This window comes from Pantherophis guttatus, chromosome 3, assembly GCF_059756535.1.
Source record: "Pantherophis guttatus breed Tessera chromosome 3, ASM5975653v1, whole genome shotgun sequence".
NCBI classification, from domain to species: Eukaryota; Metazoa; Chordata; class Lepidosauria; order Squamata; family Colubridae; genus Pantherophis; species Pantherophis guttatus.
In genome coordinates, this window is record NC_142065.1 from 140,128,145 (window position 1) to 140,144,846 (window position 16,702).

Genomic DNA, 16,702 nt, shown 5'->3' on the forward strand with positions numbered 1-16,702 from the left:
GGAGGCCTACAACACCCCGACGAGGTAGGCCTGCAACACCCCTGCGAGGTAGGCCTGCAACACCCCGGCGAGGAAGGCCTACGACACCCCTGCGAGGTAGGCCTACGACACCCCGACAAGGTAGGCCTACCACACCCCAGCGAGGCAGACCACCACCACCCCGACGAGGCCGGCCAAGCACACTACCAGGCGCTGACACAGCGGCAGTCCGGAGCGGTAGACCGGGGTCAGCCGAATGGAGGGTGGCAGCACCAACCCAGCGAGGTGGGCACCCGGCACGACAGGGCGAGAGACCGCCATCACAGCACACGAGTAGACCGGGACCTGCCCAGAGGGGAAGCACCACACCCCGCCAGCGAAGGCAACCCACATCAGCCCTGCCAGGGAGACCTCCACTCCAGGCGAGTAGACCGGGGACCATCGGAGATGGGCACACCGCAGCCCATGGGCAAGGGTGGCACACGACTCCCCGGCGAGAGGGATCCCCGTCCAGCACAGAAGACAACCCGGCAACAACAACAACCCAGCCCAGATGACCCCAGCCACCAACCTGCGGTAGACCAGGGACTAGGGCGAAGGGAAAGCCGACAACAACCCGGCCAGGGAGGCCTGCGCCACCCCGACAGGGGAGACCGCCACCAACCCGCGGAGGTAGCCCCGCAACGACAGCCCGACCAGGGCGACCACTACCGACCTGACGGGGGAGGCCAACACCAGCCCGGCCAAGGAGACCTGCGACACCCCTGCGAGGTCGGACACCACAACCCGAACCAACACCATCCACAGCTGGCAGACCGGACCCGAGGGCACCGATCCGAACCACCCACCAGGCAACAACGAGCCGAACCGCGACCGAACCGCAGCGCCCGGGAGACCGGGGAAGAGCAAGTGACAGCCGGTGACTTACCAAGACTCAGACGCTCTTCCCGGGTCGGAACCGAGCAGCATCAACGAGGCGAGAGATCCACAGGCCAGGAGGAAGACCACCAGAACCAGCCATCCAGGGCCTGCGGTCCGGCTGGAGGCGCTGAGGGTGACCCCGCACACTCGCCAGCTGAACCGAGCCCGGTTCCGGGGAAGGAACCAGAAGACGGAGGAGCCCCGTCCGTCCAGGGCGGGGACGAGGAAGAAGTGAGACTGCGCAGGTCAACTAGGGCGCTGAGGCGTCCTACGTACCTGCGGGACTACGTGACGTTTATAAATGAACTTTGAAATTTTTTTCGGACTAAGGGGGGAGGAGTGTTATGTCCTTATAAGGACATCCGCCCGGATTGGCTGCCAGCCATCGGGCGGGAAAGTTTGAATCGCTGTCAGGGGCGGTGCGACTGCCGGAGCGAATATAAGGAGAGCTCCGGCAGCGCACAGCCAGTCTTGCTACTGTTTCTTGTTCTCAATAAAGTTACTAATGTAACGAGCTGGTCGCGTCTTCCATTCCTGCGCCGATCTAACACTTATGTTTCTGCTGCTAATAGGAAACAGTCTGCAGGAAGTACAGGAGAAGAGAATTTTGAAAAGGATATTGTGCCACCTCAACATCACTAACATTACTTACAAAGGGGGACAGAGCTTATGGGGCAACGTTTCTTTCATCATTTTGATGAAAACAGAGACCTCCCATAGATGGTAGGAAAACAAGTCTTTGTCATCTTCTCTGTGGGAAGAGGATTAATCTGGAATAGTCCTACTTTTCAAAAGAATTATCATTCTCTGATCATCAAACAAGAAGTTTTCAATCTCCTCTGAGATGAAACTGGTTGGAGGTAGGATGAGTGTACATGATTCATTCATGAGTAACTGTCCACCATGTTATGCAATAGTGACATATAAATCTCCCCAGCCATCAATGACACATCAAAGCTGTCCTCATTACTATTACATCAATATAGCATAGATGGATAACTGAACAGTCTTCATGGATTCAACCTCATATTCCCTTAACACGAACATGTTCCACAAACCGTTTATGCCAGGTTCACATGACTCTGTTCTTATCTCACTCACAAGGCACAGCAGATATCATTAAAGGGTAGTCACAGCAGTTCTGCTGCTATGCTGTGACATGGTTTTGTCACAGGGGTTTTGATGAGACATGTTAGCATCTGCTTAGGAGACAAAAGGAAGCCTTTTGGATCATATTGATTAGAATTGATCCTGCCAATTTCAAATAGCAGCCTGGGTGCTAATTAATTAATCATAGTTGCAGAGCTGAGCTAACCTGAAGTTAATACCTTTCAGGAACGCTCAGCCTGCACACAAAGAAAGCCAGGTTAGGAAGGGATGGCTTGTTTAAGCAATCTCTTCCCTCTGCAAGAGAGGAAATTTTGGGAAATGGGGAAAAGGGAGAAGTGTTGGAAGAAATATCCTTCTGGGTTCAGTTCCAAATGGGGAAAAAGACACTGGATTCATGGAAGTTGCTTGGAAAGAAGGTTTATTGATGAACAGGATCACATGCCTTGGAGATCTTGGGCAAAAAAAGGGAAGAGATACTGAGAGTTCCTGGGTTTTATACCCTCTCTGGCTTTGAACTTCCTGGGGTACAGGAAAACTATCCTGACTGATTGCTGTCAGAGGTCATGGCTAGCTTTGTCGGTTGTCTGTGTGCTAAGTTTGGTTGAATCTTGTTGGGTGATGCAATGAAGGGCAATTAAATAGCTCTGCCTGAAGGAGGTAGATCTTTGTTATGTAGAATGGATTGGCTCAGGCCTTAATGGCCATTAACAAAGGTGGGTGGGTGGGGGGGCTGAGTTTCTGCCTCCCTTTTAGGGGAAATATTATGCCCTTTTAATATTTCCTAAAATATTTCATTTTTCTAGGAGAGGGGTGAGTTTTAACTTCCTACAATATAAAAATACAAGTTGGGCAATCAAGCCCAGGCAGCTGGGTTTTTAGTGTTTTTATATATATATAGTTTTATTGTGAATCACTCAGATGTTCTAAGATGGGCAGCCATTACAAATCTTTGAAAATAAATAAGTTCAATGAATAAACGTACCAATTTGTGATCAGGACACAAATAAGACCAAATTATTTTCTTTTGAGATTTCTTTATTGCATCTTCTGCTTAGTTCGGGGAAAGAACAGTGTCTGCTAATCCTAAAGAGTCTTGAATCATCATCAACCCACACATATCAAAGGCACTTGCCTGTGGCACCAATTCTCTTTTCCGGTCTCTCCAAAGCAGTATGAAATGGATTGATCTTTCTTTCTATCATCTCCAGACTGCTGCTCTAGGAATGCTGAGATCGTGCCGAGAGTAAACTAGCTGATCTGGGCTTGTCTCTGGCTGACAAATGCTTTCCTGCAAAAACAATAGTTAAGTCACTGCTTATCGAAGCAATTGCCACTAGGCAAACAATTTTTAAAAAAAAATCCTCTCACCTCCACTCCAACCAGCAAGGAAATTAAATTCATTCCTAGCAGTCTTTTCCTCCACATTAAATAAAAAATAAAGTGGGTGAAAGGGGCAACAGGTTCTAAGCAAAATGCATACTGGCTACTGGCAATACTGTATGTGTGTGTGTGTGTGTGTGTATGTGTGTATGTATGAAAGGGCATTTCAACATTGCTGCTACGTATTGGAGTAATGAACAGCCTTTTATCCATATATAAGAGCCTTGGTGGCGCAGCAGACTAAAGTGCTGTTAAGTAGCACCAGCTGCCTGCAATTACTGCAAGTTCAAATCTCACCAGGCTCAAGGTTGATTCAGCCTTCCATCCTTTCGAGGTAGGTAAAATGAGGACCCGGATTGTGGGAGCAATAAGCTGACTTTGTATAAAAAAAAAAAAAAAAAGAACACTGCTTGGGGGGGCTGAAAGCCCTACTAAGCAGGTATATACTAAAAGTATGAAGGCTATTGCTTAACACATTGTAAGCCGCCCTGAGTCTCCGGAGAAGGGCGGCATATAAATCGAACCAATAAATAAATAAATAAAATAAATAAATAAGGGAAAGAAAAATATAAGAAAAACCTTATTCTTTGCAGGTTGCTTGTCCTCTGAGCAGAATGAGGAAAAAAGACTTCATGTCTTGTTTCTTTTTTTTTTCTTTTTCTAAAATAATTTTTATTAAACAGTTTGTCTTTAAAAACAACACACATATATAAAAACAAAATATGTCAAGACCATAGCCTATTATCATACTTTTATCCTATTCTTTAACCAGTTATACCAAATTCTATCTATCTATTCTATTTACTACTCAATAGTAGAATAATAATATGTCTTGTTTCTATTCACTCCCATTAAAAGACCTACTGAACCCACTGAAATTCAAAAGATGGAAGGATGGGATGAGGCATAGCAGTGTTCCAGTATTTGAGGGGATGCCACAAGGAAGAGGGGCGGGGGGTCAATCTATTCTCCAAAGCAACCTGAAGGCAGAACAAGAAGCAATAGATGGAAACTAATCAAGGACGGAAACAATCTAGTACTAAGGAGAAATTTCCTGACAATGAGAACAATTAACTAGTGGAATGACATGCCTCCAGAAGTTGTGGATCATTGGAGATTTTAAAGAAAAGATTGGACAGCCATTTGTCTGAAACAGTACAGGGTCTCCCACTTGAGTAAGGGGTTGGACTAAAAAATCTCCAAAGTCCCTCCTAATTTTTTTATTCTGCTTTTGTATTGGTGCATATTTTTCTGTGAAAGTGCACTTAGGGATTCTTTTCCATTCAAAAGTATACAGATCAAGTTAAATGTATTGGAGCTGAGTTAAAACTTACCTGTCATTATTGTGTGGACATGACATCTTGCTTAAATTAGGTTTCAGATACTATGCATATTAAATTAGTGAGGGTGGTAATTACTGAGGCAACTCGGGCAGCAGAGAACATCATTTATTGAGTAATGAACATAACCCAGTAACAACAACAACTGAAGAAATTGCCTGACAGCTTTTATATAGCTGCTGTCAGAAATGCTCTAACCAATTAGGAGCTGCAGAAACTCCCGCTAAAACAAAAGGAATAATGTGGCCAATTAGGACGAGGTGACTCCGTTGTCAGGGCAACGTGTCAATGCAACACCCCTTCCCCCTGGATGGAGCATGCGTAATCCTGCAAGTAAAGAGGGCACCTGCACACTCGCTCAGATCGCCGTGGCGCAGGGACCACTTGCGGTGCAGATTCCTGATCCGTAGGCAAGTCTGGCAAGGTTTCCACCGGGGGTTCAGCAGGAGTAACTTCTCCAGGTAAGTCCAACGGCGGGTTGTGTATTATGGTGGGCGGAGAATCAGCATCAGACCCCAGAAACAGTGGGAATTCCTCCAGGGACAGGCGCGGTACATCTCTCACAATTGGCTGCGGACTAGTTGTAGCTCTCTCTCTTAATTGGTCCACATGGCGCTGCCAGGTTCTTCTATCATCAAGTTGAACCCTGTAAGAGCAGGGACCCATTACTTGGGTCACTTGTCCCGGCACCCAACGTGGCTCCCCCATGTAGTTTTGGGCGAAAATCAGATCTCCCTCATTGAATGTCCTGGAAACCCCACCGGCATGTCTTGGGCCCAAGAGCACGTATGAAGGATGCAGCCGGTCTAGCCTTGTCTGTAAACGATGGCCCATCAGCAGTTCCGCAGGGCTTAGGTTAGTGGATAGGCAAGGGTTGTATGTTGTATGAGTAGATAGGTGGACATCCGCTCCTGCACCCCACTGGTCTTAACCTGGCCAACGCTTCTTTGGCCGACCTCACTTCCATTACTGGCCGGATGGAAAGGGGCTACCTGGGCATGGCAGATACCTAAAGTGGCTAGGAATAACTGGAATGCAGCGGACGTAAGCTGCGGTCCATTATCTGACACCAGGACATCAGGAAGACCGTGTGTGGAGAACAACCTGCGCAATATCCTGATAACGGCCTCCGATGTGGTTGAGGGCATCGTTTCCAGTTCCAACCACCTAGAGTAGGCGTCCACTACTATAAGGAAAGTGTGGCCCAAATAAGGGCCTGCAAAATCAATATGAATCCTTGACCATGGACCCTGGGATCTTCCCATTCCCTTGGAGGAAAGGCTGGGGCGGAAGCTCTGGATAGCTGACACTTTTGACATTCTGTGACCAAACTGGTGACGTCCTTATCAATCCCCGGCCACCAGACATAACTCCGGCTCAACCCCTTCATTTGTATAATACCAGGATGGCTTTCGTGCAACATCTCGAGAACCGAGGGTCACAATTTGGGGGGAATCACCACCCTACTCCCCCAAAGCAAATAGCCACATTGTACTGACAATTCATGCTGCCGGATCTGAAAGGGCACATACGGTTCGGTCACCTTTCCTACAGGCCATCCTCTCATCACCCAGTCAATGACCTGGGCGAAAAGGGGGTCCTTCTGCGAATGAACGGCAATGTCAGTAGCTGTTAAGGAGGGGTTAAGTTCATCTAGTAAGAGAATGGAGGGGGCTGTGGCGGGATCGAGAATAGAGATGGGCAAGGGGCAATGGCTGAGGGCGTCTGTGTGTGGTATCTATTTTCCAGGGTGGTAAACTAAGGTATACGAATAGGCTGACAAAAAGACCGCCCAGCGGGACATCTGGGGTGACAGAATTAGAGGAGTTTGCCGGTCCCCAGCCAACAAACCCAATAGTGGCTGATGGTCCATCACCAACTCAAATGGTCGACCATACACATAATCATGGAAACATTTGATTGAGGCCACAGTTGCTAATGTCTCCCGGTCCAGCTGGCTGTAATTGCATTCCGTAGAGGAGAACATCCTTGAGTAGAATGCAATCAGAGATCCCAACCCGTTCGGGAGCCTATGGCTCAATACGGCTCCTATGCCGAATCGGGTTGCATCAGCTGTCAGGACAAAGGGAAGGTCTGGATTATACTGTACTAGGACAGCTGAAGAGGTGAGCAAGTCTTTCACAGCCTGGAAAGAACGGGATTCCTTAGCCCCCCAGGACCAAGGTGCGGATTTGTCCAGCAATCTGTGAAGAGGCTCAGCCACCGTAGCCTTATGTGGCAAGAATGCACTATAGAAATTTAAAAGGTAAATTTGTAATTCAAATTTACAGGTGGGCACAGAAGCAAGTTTAATAGCGGCCACCTTGGAAGGGGTAGGGTGAATTCCAGAGGCATCCACCAGGTAGCCTAGGAATTCCACCCTGGGGACACCAATTGCATATTTAGTTTTCTTTAATTTAAGACCAGACTTCCTAAAACGTAATAAGACAGACCGAACACTATCGATGAGCTCACTCCAGCACGAAGCGGAGATGAGCACATCATCGAAATAGGGGATGGCTCCAGGCAGGCCATGTAATAAACCCTCCATTAAATTTTGGAAAAGACCTGGGGCTATGCTAATACTGAACTGTAGATGCCGGCATTTAAAGGCTCCCGAACGGGTTGGAATCTCCGATTGCGTTCTACTCGAGGACATTGTCACAATTGTTTGAGCCTCTGCCGCTGCGTCATCTACCGGGAGCTGCTGGTAAGCCTGGGCCAAATCCAGCTTAGCAAAAAGTGAGCCTGGCCCTAGGGAATGGAGCAAATGCTGAATTACTGGTACAGGGTAGGGATGGGCTTGTAACGCCTTGTTTAGCGTACATTTAAAATCACCACAGATACGAATCGAGCCATCTGGTTTTATAAGAATTACTATTGGAGTATCCCACCGGGAGTGGTCAGTAGGTTCTAACACCCCTTGGCTGATAAGCTTGTCTAATTCTGCGTCCACCTTTGGGTGCAAGGCGAATGGGACACGCCGGGGCTTGAGCCTAATAGGGGCTACCTGAGGTCTAGATTTAGGGAGATTGGGGACCCAACATATTTACCCAGGGATTCTTTGAACACATCAGCAAACTCAGTGAAAAGTGCGTCAAGATCTGCCACAGCTGTGGAGTGTATCCCCATAATACCCAACCACAGCGAGCCAAACCAAACCAACCCTAAAAGACTGGGGAGGACTCCGTCTACGACTATCAAGGGAAGGCAGCCAGTGAACCCATCCTTCTCTATTAAAAATCGGCCATGCCCAACAATTAGAATATGATTCCCTTGATAATCTCTAAACTGAATGGGGCAGGGCCATAGGCTGCTTTTCCGCAGGTTGGGCAGCAGTTTCTTCATGGTGGACCAGGAAACGATCGACTTGAATGATCTGGTGTCCACCTCCATCTGGCAGGTTGCACCTTCTATCTTGACATTCATAAGGAGCTTGGCAGATTGTGCTGGACTTCTGGGATGTGCGGTCACTTCAGTGACCCGGCGGCCACGGGTAATGGCAAAGCAATCTTCGTTAATTGGAGTTGATCCGCCAACAGCATACTTAAACTTTTGGCTGGTAGTAGACTGATTCCCCGAGTGGCAGACCCGTGCGATATGTCCTTGCTTCCCACAACAGCAGCAGGCGGCATTGGGAAATGACAAGTGGAGTGGGAGTGATCATCTCCACAACTGAGGCACAATGCCGGTGGATTCTTTTTTCCGGTCAGTTCTTTTGGACAGGGGGCAGATGCCCGGAGGCGGCTGATGTCTGCCTCATCATCTGTGGCCTTATTGGAATTGACTTCCTGGAAATGAACGGCTGCAGGCTGACTAATTGGGGTTTGAAACTGGCGTATGTCTGCAGTAGATTTTTTGGACATCTTCGCCGCCTGGGCTTCTTCCACAGCTGTTTGGAGGTCTAAGCTCTTCTTTGCCAAGAGCCTTTTTTGTAAATGGATATCATGCACCCCGCAAACTAATTGTTCCACCAGGGAATCCTCTAACTCCCTGAATTCGCAGTCAAGAGCAGCAGTTCTGAGGCGAGCCACATATCGGTTAATTGGTTCTCCCTCCTCTTGTAATATCTGCCTTAATTTGAAATGGTGGGCTATGTGGGACAGAACCGGAGAATAGTGGCCCCTTAACTTTTCCTTCAGGACATCCCACAGAATTGTGTGGACTGGCTGGGGTGCTACTAAAGCTCGGGCTGTCGCAAAAACATCAGGGCCACAAGCGTTTAAGAAATGTGCCCGTTTGCGGCTGCTAGACAAATCAGTATAGTCATTTGCTCCAAAAAACATTCAAACCTCTCTTCGTAGGCATCCCAGGTTTCAGTGGCGGAGTTAAACGGGGCGAACACGGGCGAAGCCATTGGTATAGTGCTCTTTAAACTGGATGTTTATTAAAATCAGCTTTCCAGTGCGCCTCTTCAGGAATCAGCCCCTTCCTCAGGACTCCAATAACCGTGTGCCTCAAAATCCCATCCTCGTCGCCAGTATTAAATTAGCTAGGGTGGCAACGCGGGCGGCAGAGAACATCATTTATTGAGTAATGAACATAACCCAGTAACAACAACACTGTGTGTGTGTGTGTGTGAGAGAGAGAGGGGGGGGAGGGAGGGAGGGAGGGAGAGTTTGGAGATTTCTCAAGACGCCTCTACTTTTCTAGGTTTGACTTTGACTTTGACTTTTATTAGATTTCTATACCGCCCTTCTCCCAAAGGACTCAGAGCGGTGTACAGCCATATTAAAACACATATAATTTACAACATTTAAAAAACCATTAAAATCGGATATACAAAAATTTGGCCCGCAAATTAAAACTAACATACACCCATTTAAAATTCATATTCATGTTAGGCCAGCCTGGCTTGTTGAAATAAAAGGGTCTTCAGGGTGTGGCGAAAGGTGATCATACGTATATCTAGGGGCAGCTCATTCCAGAGGGCTGGTGCCCCCACAGAGAAAAACGGAGGTTTTCTCTCTTTCTGTAGTGATGTTAGATTGTATTATTATGGCAGAATTGATTATTCTGTCATTAAACTATGGTACTATGTGTGTAGGCTGATTCTCTTTTGATGCTGAGTTCCTAACACACAACTGTTTTTCAAATTAAGTCTGCAATAATCCTTGAGGAGACAAAAGATAGATTTTTTTTAATGATTGTACTAGCCCTGGCCTATGCCAATTAATTAGCAATTCAAGGTCATATTTCATCAGACAAAGCCTTCAACATACATAGAATCCAAATTAAAAGGAGATGCAGTACTTATTGAAAACCAGAAGTCACAGCAAGAGAAGTATTCATAACTAGACTCAAATAAGGGCTGATTCCCAGTGAGATATAGCTTTCCATGTAGTTTAACAAAAGGTACAAGGTTGCATTATTTTGGAGAGTTATTTCAAAACTGGATTGCACTTCAGTCAGATCTTCAATAGAAAATGCTCTGAATTCACATTTCAGTATAGCTGGTACTGATCAGTTTTGATTTCCAATGCAAAGATGCTCTCAAGAGGATTTATTTGTGCTATGGAAACAATAGAATTTCCATGGGGTGGCTGGACAAGATTGTGATTCTAGGCCAGAATCTCAAATTCTCACATTATTCATTACTTTTACAACCCTCAAAGTGAGATCAGGATTGATTGGAACGAATGTCATCTTTCATCTGTTGCTGCAGCTACTTTCTTTCTGACTATATAAGCACTTCACCCTGGTCTTCCTTTTCCTCTTCTGATTGGTTATGTGCCATCAAGGCATTTTTGACTTCTAGCAACCACATAAATAGATTTTCTCCATAGCAATCTATCCCAAACTCATTCTTTCATGTCTCCCAATAGTGCACCCTTCTTTGGAAGATGGACAATCCTATCAAATACTATCAGAAAGGTGAGCATCCTTCCAAAGCACCGTAAAGCATCCAATGAAGACGCCAACACTTTTAATTGACTTACCAGTGCACATGACTAGGCAGATCACACATTAGCATTTTATCACACAGCTGCATTTTACAGAGGGTCAGATGAGTTGTAATAGAATCCATCGATGGGCCTTTCCATATACACCCAACAATGTGCATTCCTCCAGTCTTCAAGTATTCTTTCCCTTCTTACAAAAGGTAACAGCTCTGGCTATTAGAAGGCTACTGCTGGGGAAGAGAGATGTAGGGCTAGGTGCAACAAAGGGCAAATGAACAGGAAAACTTAAAGATCCTTTGTGTTCTAGGTTTTTATTTTATGCAACAGGCCTCAAACCAGTGGTGGGTTGCTACCAGTTCGCCCCGGATCAGACAAACTGGTAGCGGCGGCAGTGGCAGTGGGAGGCTCTGCTCCCCCAGACGCTTCTGCACATGTGCAGAAACATCACGTGCGCACACGAGCAAACCAGTAGCAAACTAAATTGAAACCCACTGCTGCCTAAAACATGTTGAGAACATGGAATGGAGAAAAACTTCACAATTTTTGTGCAAGGCAGCAACAAAGTTGGTGAGAATGGCAACTTCATGGAACATCTTCATGGAAAGAGAACAAAAGGATGTTTTTTGATTGCTGGAGAAGTTCTGCTCTTTCCAGCATACAAAACAGAAATAGCCAAAGTAGGACAGAGCCCTGCAGCTAAATGGGAGGAAGAATTCCAATTAGAGCTCAGCAGATCATTCTCCTTTTCTATTCAAATCAGAATATCCATCTGCATTAAATTATCTTGTGGGACACGCCACTTGCTTGCCCGATCACTTTATTAAACAAATGAGATATGATTATTTCCATGTAATTACCAAATAAACTCACATTGCTAGAGTTGAACCCCACAAGTATGAATGGGAATAGGGATATTCAGTATGTTATATTTGTTGATATGCTTCCCACTGATAGTATACGATGCCGTCAAAAGAGTAAAAGAATTGACATGGAAATGGGCTGGTCATATAGCAAGAAGAATTGATGGAGGACCAAGGCAGTCATAGAATAGATTCTGCTTGATGAAAAGCATCCATGAAAAAAACAAGATGAAATCATGATATCAGCAAGTTTTGTGAGCCCAACTGGCAAAGGAAAGCTCAAGACTGTACTGGTTGGAAAAATGAAGAAGAGGCCTTCATCCTGCAGTGATAGACAATAGCTAGGATGATGATGATGATGATGCTTCCCACCAAATAAGTAGTAGAATATGTCAATGTGAATGCATTACCTATCTCCCAAATTTATGACATTGAGTGAATCAACAAGATGCATGTTGCACCAATGCCCCCTGATTCTTTGGCATGCGGACCTGGCAGGTATTACAGAGACCTGGCTGGGCCAAGAGGGGGGGTCCCCCTCGTAGAGATGTGCCCACCAGGTTTCCGCACATTCCATCAGCCAAGGGCCCAGGGCAGGGGTGGGGGGGTGGCGGTCATTATAAAGGAAGGTCTTGATCCGAGGGAGGCCACTGTACTCAGATAGCCGGATGTGAGTCTCTCCCGGTGAAGTGGGGCCATGGGATGCAGGTGGGCCTGCTGATTGCGTACCTGGCTCCCTGCCACATGACAGCGGCCCTGCCCGAGCTTCTCAACGTTATTGCTGGGGTGGCGGTTGATACCCCCAGACTTTTGGTCATGGGGGATTTCAACCTGCCGTCTGCCGGTGAGGCGTCTGGGATGGCTCAGGAGTTTATGGCTTCCATGACAGCCATGGACCTGACACAATTAATTCATGGCCCCACTCATATGGGAGGACACACTCTGGACTTGGTTTTTATCTCTGGTCAGTGGCGGAGTGGTCTGGATATAGGGCATATAGTTACTGAACCCCTGTCATGGTCGGACCATTCTCTCCTGAGGCTGGACTTTTTGACCGCTGCACCCCACTGCAGGGAGGCGGAACTGACCAGGTGGTTCCGCCCCAGGCGCCTGATGGATCCTGATAGGTTCCAGAGGGAGCTTGGGCCAATTCCTGAAACTCTGGCTCACGACTCGGCTGAAGATCTGGTGGCTGCCTGGGATAGGACGGCCGCCGGTGCTCTGGACCGAGTCGTGCCTTTGTGGCCTCTGACCCGACACTGAACCTGCCTGGCCCCTTGGTTTTCCGAGGAGCTGAGGGAGATGAAGCGCCGGAAAAGACGCCTAGAGAGCGATTGGAAGGCTAGTTGCTCCGAATCCGACCGAACACTAGTTAGGTCTCATATTAAGACCTATCTAGTGGCGATAAAAGCGGCAAAGCATAACCACTTTTCCGCTCTTATTGCATCGGCAGATAACCTCCCAGCCGCCTTGTTTAGGGTGACTCGCTCCCTCCTGCATCAGGGAGCATGGGAAGACCCCTTGCAAGGGCAGGCTGAGGATTTTGCACAGTATCTGCACAATAAAATCGCTCAGATTCGGGAAGGCTTGGACTCTGACTGGGTAGATCCCGGTGGGGTGACTGAGGTTGGTCTTGAGAATGTTATCTGGGATGAGTTCGACCCTGTGACTCCTGAGGACGTCGACAGGATTCTGGGGAGGTTAAATGCAACCACATGTTTATTGGACCCGTGCCCCTCCTGGCTGGTACTGGCCACCCGGGAGGTAACACGAGGCTGGCTCCAGAGGATTATAAATGCTTCTTTGAGAGAGGGTTTCTTGCCTCCCGCCTTGAAAGAGGCAGTGGTGAGGCCCCTCCTCAAGAAGCCTTCTCTGGACCCGGCCATTTTGGCAAACTACCGTCCGGTCTCCAACCTTCGCTTTGTTGCGAAGATTGTGGAGAGTGTGGTTGCGTGACAGCTCCCACAGTACCTGGATGAAACCGTCTATCTAGATCCGTGCCAGTCCAGCTTCAGGCCTGGGTACAGCACGGAGACGGCATTGGTCGCATTGGTGGATGATCTCTGGAGGGCTCGGGACAGGGGTTGTTCCTCTGTTCTGGTCCTGTTAGACCTCTCAGTGGCTTTTGATACCATCGACCATGGTATCATGCTGCGCCGGCTGGAGGGATTGGGGGGTGGGAGGCACCATGTTGCGGTGGTTCTCCTCCTATCTCTCTGACCGGTCGCAGTCTGTGTTGGCAGGGGGGCAGAGGTCGACCTCAAGGCGCCTTGCTTGTGGGGTGCCACAAGGGTCGGTCCTCTCGCCGCTCCTGTTCAACATTTATGTGAAGCCGCTGGGTGAGATCATCCGTGGTTTTGGGGTGCGATGCCATCTGTACGCTGATGATACTCAGCTGTACATCTCCACCCCAGACCACCCCAATGATGCCCTTGAAGTGATGTCCCAGTGTCTGGAGGCCATGCGGGTCTGGATGGGGAGGAACAGGCTTTGGCTCAACCCTTCCAAGACCGAGTGGCTGTGGCTTCCAGTGTCCCAATATAGCCAGCTGGTGCCATCGCTGGCTATTGGGGGCGAGTCACTGACCCCCACAGAGGGGGCTCGCAACTTGGGCATCCTCCTGGACACACGGCTGTCTTTAGAAGAGCATATGACGGCCGTGGCCAGGGGGGCTTTTTATTAGATTCGCCTGATACGCCAGTTGTGCCTCTTTCTGGATCGGGACTCCTTGTGCACAGTCACTCATGCCTTGGTCACGTCACGCCTGGACTACTGCAATGCTCTCTACATGGGGCTCCCCCTGAGGAGCACCCGGAGGCTCCAGCTGGTGCAGAATGCGGCCGTGCGGGTGATTGTGGGAGCGACGTGGTGCTCCCACGTAACACCTCTCCTGCGCGAGCTGCATTGGCTCCTGGTGGTCTTCCGGGTGCGCTTTAAGGTGTTGGTTCTCATCTTTAAAGCGCTCCATGGCTTAGGGCCAGGATATTTGCGAGACCGCCTGCTGCTACCGATAACCTCCCACCGGTCAATACGCTCTCACAGAGAGGGCCTCCTCAGGGTGCCGTCGGTCAGGCAATGTCAGCTGGTGGCCCCCAGGGGGAGAGCCTTCTCTGTGGGGACACCCGCTCTGTGGAATGAGCTGCCTCCTGGAATACGATTGAGCCCGGACCTCCGTACCTTCCGTAAAGCCCTGAAGACGTTTTTATTCCATCAAGCCGGCCTAGCCTAAATGGTTTTTAAATTGGGATTTTAAATTTTATGGATTTGGGGGTTTTAAATTGGGAAGCTAGTAATTTAATTCTTTTTAATTATCTTAACTTTTGTATTTGTATGTTTTTTAATTTTGGCTGTTCACCGCCCCGAGTCCCTTCTGGGAGAAGGGTGGTATACAAATTAAATTAATAAATAAATAAAAAATAAATAAGCTCTGACTAGAATAGAAATGATTTCACAAGTGATTTATAGTTACTAAATGAAACTAATGTGAATTTCTCTCGAGTTCTGCTTTTCTTTTGATGACCATTCTTCTTTTGAAAGATGAGCCTTCAAAACTGTTCATGCTAATTCCTCAATTAATAATAATTATGCTCTTCACAGGTTATTATCATGGCTAGGCCATTATCTCCCCTTTCATCTCATCTCCTTCGATAGTTTCAATTAATTCCTTACCATCAGTGATTATGCATCAAGAGATGCTTAGGGAAACAGGTAATATGAATGTCAGGGAACTTGATTGAGGCCATAATGTATTTATCCATCTCTTTTTCATAATAAGTTTTGCGTAATTGGTCCTCATCTGGAATAGAGGATAAAATATTTCAAGGAAGAAAGAGACAAAATTAAGTGGGTTCAGATGATGGGAACAAATATAAAAAAATATATATGAGAAAACTGGATATGTTAAGAAAAAAGATCTGAAAAGATATAACGGAAGATCAATAAGAAAAAAGATAAAAGAAATATTGTGTCTGTAATTTATTTTATATAAAAGTGAATTTTTTTTCAGATACAGAAATGCCTTTCTTCCCATTTTCTTTATTAAACGTAGAAAAAAAGTGGCATATACAAAATCAAGTTCAATATATGTTAATACGTATATAGACCATGCATTATTTAAATTAGGTAGGTAGGTAGGTAGGTAGGTAGGTAGGTAGGTAGGTAGGTAGGTAGGTAGATAGATAGATAGATAGATAGATAGATAGATAGATAGATAGATAGATAGATAGATAGATAGATAGATAGATAGATAACCCAAGATCCACAGATTGCAACCAACTCTATTTTTAGATTCCCAAATCATGTCACCCATAATTGGAATTCAGTCAAAGTTTTTAGTGGTATTATTTCTCGTTTTTTAAGGAACAAAACTACGCATTATACTAAGTGTGTTACAGCTGAAGTTAGTCTTTATGCATATACTAGCCTTAAAAACATTCCTGCTGCTGGCCCAAATACATTATTCTCTACTTACACTTCTCAAAGGTGGCTTTTCTTCCAACAAGTCACTTCTTGACTGAAATGTACAGCCAATATATAAGATCAGAGAGTTGATTCTTAAGAAGATTCTTGTAGTATTTTCTTATATATTCTTGTGTCATGAAAAAACTACTGGTGGCATTTTGGCATTGTAAAACTTCTCAATTCTTGTTTGCTAAGTACTGTAACATTATATATCTCTTTATGTATTATATTTATATCCTTTTTCCCCCTCTGTCATTCTGGGCATTATCCCTCATTTTTTCCCTTCCAACCACAACCCAATTGGCTGGGTTGAGAGATTATGACAAACCATATTGAGGTCTGGGTTTTCTCAGTTCTAATTTAACATCATAACACTTGTGCTACCCTGATTCTCAATGTACACTACAGATAGTTCTCGAGTTACGACCACAATTGAGCCTGAAATGTACGTTGCTAAGTGAAACATTTGTTAAGTGAGTCTGCCCCATTTTACGACTTTTCTTACCACAGTTGTTAAGTGAATCATTGCATTTGTTAAGTTAGTAACATGGTTGTTAAGTGAATCTGGCTTCCCCATTGACTTGGTTTGTCAGAAGGTCGCAAAAGCTGATCACATGACTCCCGGACACTCCAACTGTCATAAATATGAACCAGTTGATATGCATCTGAGTTTTGATCATGTGACCATGGGGATGCTGCAAAGGTCATAAAGGTGAAAAATGGTCATAAGTCACTTTTTTCGGTGCCG